Raw genomic sequence first — 3,704 nt, forward strand, 5'->3', positions numbered from 1 at the left:
AATAGTAACTTTGCATTAAAAGTATGTGATTTCTGTCCTTTGCCCCATTTTTTTTCGAGTCAAAATAGTGTCGTAATAGGAAATGAGGATTTTTTTTCATTTTTTCGTGTGTGTTAGTTGACCGATTTTGTTGGATATGTGCATCTAATGATTTGTTGGCTGAAATAATTTTGGATGTCCATGCCTACCTATTAAATGGTGTGAGTTGATTAGGACGGCCAAACGTGTGTTTCTTTGAGTCGAAACAAGACCCGAAATAGGAAATGATGATTTTTTTCCTTTTTTTTTCGTGTGTTAGTCCATAGATTTTGTGTGATGCGTGTGTTTGATGGCTTATTGGCCAAACTATTTTGTGGGCGTCTATGATGACTTATTAAATGACATGAGCTAGTTCGGAGGGGCAAACATAGGTTATTTATAGTCAAAATAAGCTCTAGAACAAGAAATAGAGACATTTCCATTTTCATATGTTAAATCCATAGATTTTGTGTGATCTGTGTGACTATAGACGAAATATTAAATGGTGTGGATTAGTTTAGGGAGACAAACATAGATTTTTTTCTAGTCGAAACAAGGCCTAATGCATGAAATAGAGATTTTTTGTGTGTGTTAGTTCTTGAATTTTGTGTGATATGTGCGCCCGCTGGTTTTTTGGCCGAAGCTTTTTGTAGGCGTTCGTGATGACCAATTCAATGGCATGGGTTTGCTTGGAGGATTTAATATGGGGTTTCTTTGAGTCGAAACGAGGCCCAAAACAGGAAATGAGGATTTTTTTATGTGTTTGTTCATAGATTTTGTGTGATTGTGCAATTGACGGTCTTGGGCATTCGTGAGTCTATTAATGGTCTGGCTTAGATCAGAGGGGTAAATAAATATTTTCTTGAGTCGAAACGAGGCCCAAAATAAGAAATGAGATTTTTCTATTTTTCTTGTGTGTTGGTTCATGGATTTTTTGAGTGACAGGTGTGCCATGTGATTTTATGGTTGAACTCCTTTGTGGGCCGTCCGTGAAAACTTATTATATGGTGTGATTTGGTTCGAAGGGGCAAACATAAGTATTTCATGTTGAAATGAGGCCCGATACAGGAAATGAAATTATTGTATTTTTTTCACGTGTGTTAGTCCATGTAATGTGTGTCGTATGTGCACCCAATAATTATTTTGGCCAAAATATTTTGTGGAGGTTCGTAACGACCTAATAAATGGCATACTAGAAATCTGAAAATATAAAATTTTCTTTTCTATTTAATTGTAAGTGATCACAAGAGATCATTTCTTTGAATTCTATATATAGTTTAATTTGCTTGGGTCTACTAGTATGGAGGATGAGATAAATAAAGTTATCTCATCATATATGGAATACTCTATTTAATCATTATAATATAAATAGTGGGAGAAATAATTCAGGGACTAATTAATATCTCTAACCAATCACATGATAAATAATCCTATGATTTATCTTGAGATTAGTATTTTCTTTTATCCCTCATACAAAATGACCCCGTAATGGATGAGCATGAATACTCTAACCTATAACTAGATCACTTTGGATCACTGCTTACTTTGTGCCTGAATTATCGGATACGACACAAGTAGAGCCCGTTTGAATTGACTTAAAAGTTGATCAAATTTACCTTTAAGTCAGTTTTTGACTTCTGAAAGTGTTTGACAAATATAAGAAGTAACTTAAAATAAGTAAAAAAAATGACTTAAAATAAAGTACGGAGTAATTGACAAAATTTAAAAATAAGTCAGAAACCAAAAGTAGGTCTCCCCCTACTTTATATTTTAGACTTAAAAGTCATTTCTATTTGACTTTTCATTTTTAACTTAAAACCTACATTTTTTAAGTCAATTCAAACGGGCACGTACTCCCAAAATTATCATGAAAATTTCAGAGATACTTAAATTCAACTAGTGTCCTATTATTCCCCAAACTCATTTATTTTTTTTGTGCACCCTTGATGCTGATGTGACACCTTCAACCACTCAAGTTGGTTGTGTTTGTACACACACGTATGTCACGTGTGTAGTATTTTTTTATTTTTTAAAATTATTTCTAAACATTATTCTTATTTTTAATCTTGTATATAAATTAAGTCAATGTTCATATTTTTTTCTTGTATCTAAACTTTTTTTTTACCTTTAACCATTACTTTATCACATTTATTTTCTATTTATTTTATTTACTCTCTTTATTTTCTGTCTTTCCTTTGATTTTATTTCAAGCTTAATTCCAAAGGTCTTGTATCCAAAATAAGTTAATTTCCAAACGGATATCAATATAGGTGAAAAAAATCAAATAAAACATAAAAAATTAAAATGTTAAAATTAACGGATACTTTTTAATTATTTTTTGAAAATAAGTATACGTTATTTTTTATAAATAATTAACAGTGAAAAGATAAGATATTAATTAAAGAAAAAAGTAAAAAATTTAAATTGAAAAAGAAATTAAAATAAATAATTTACAAAGAAAGAAATTAAAATAATTAGATGCAATATATATAAACTTCAATATCATTAAAAGCCAACTAATTTTAAAGTTATATTAAAAAGTAATATGTATGATTTGCGTTAAAAAAAATGTGCACACTCTTTATGTCATGGGAAATATTTTTCAGTTCACCCAAAATGATATAACAGACACCTCTCAATGCAATTAATAAAAGAAAAAAACATTAACTTTTTTTTTTCGCTTACAACAGTACGATACTTTGATGAAACAAAATATTACTCCCTCCATTCGATCAATTTTAATTGTCATTTCAGTATAAAAGGTATTCCAAAATAATAATTATTTTAGAAATTCAAAATGAGACTTGATTATTATTTTCAAATATTTCCTTAATATTAATAAGAATACTGCAGTTTGTATTTATTGTTTTCTTACCCCTAGTTTGGATATTTGTTACATATTTTTTCATAATGTACCACATTATATTGAAATTGTGTTATATTATATTGTATTATTTTTAATAAATACAATATTTTGAATAAATTTGTATTGTTCTATGTCGTTACATAATGTCATGCGTCCATAATTTGTATGATAAACTATAAAAAATATTCATAATTTGTATGATAAACTTTAAGAAAAATAGGATACAAGATAAAACTATGAGAGTGTTGGATAAAAGATAAAAGTGAATCCTCAATGTTACACGCCCAGTGGGACTCGAACCCACAATCGCTTGATTAGAAGTCAAGCGCCTTATCCATTAGGCCATGGGCGCTGTTATGATGATCGCTGGTTATCATTTAATATGTTTAGCACATTGATTTTACCTTTCCATATTGGCACTTGGATAGACTAATTTATTATATGAATAATTTCAAGTTAATTGACTAATTTTCTTACAAAAGTGATTAATACAATAAACTTGATTTGCTATACAAGTATAACAATATCAGGATGATGGAATTGTGTGAGTTATATATGTAAGGATTGTTTGGTTGGCAAACAAGTTACATGGATTATAATATTGATATTATAATACATAAATTAAATAATAACAAGGTTATACTGCAGGTACTTTTCTAATGATAGTATGAGAGAAACGACTATTCGAGGTAGAGGCTAACAAAATCTTTGGGTTTTAGGCTTTCAAAAATTTATTAGTGAATTTTATGATTTTATTATTAGCTTAAAATAATATTAAAATTCATCAAAAGAATTAAAAAAACTTTATATTAAGATAAAG

At 28.9% G+C, this 3,704-nt stretch overlaps 1 non-coding gene across 1 annotated transcript; it reads right to left on the reverse strand.

The window, feature by feature from the left end:
* Positions 1-3,163: 3,163 nt before the first annotated feature.
* Positions 3,164-3,236, reverse strand: TRNAR-UCU. Its single transcript has one exon. It is a non-coding gene; the product is annotated as a tRNA-Arg (tRNA).
* Between the last annotated feature and the right edge of the window lie 468 nt (positions 3,237-3,704).

Source organism: Solanum pennellii, chromosome 3, assembly GCF_001406875.1.
Source record: "Solanum pennellii chromosome 3, SPENNV200".
In the NCBI taxonomy this organism is placed as follows: domain Eukaryota; kingdom Viridiplantae; phylum Streptophyta; class Magnoliopsida; order Solanales; family Solanaceae; genus Solanum; species Solanum pennellii.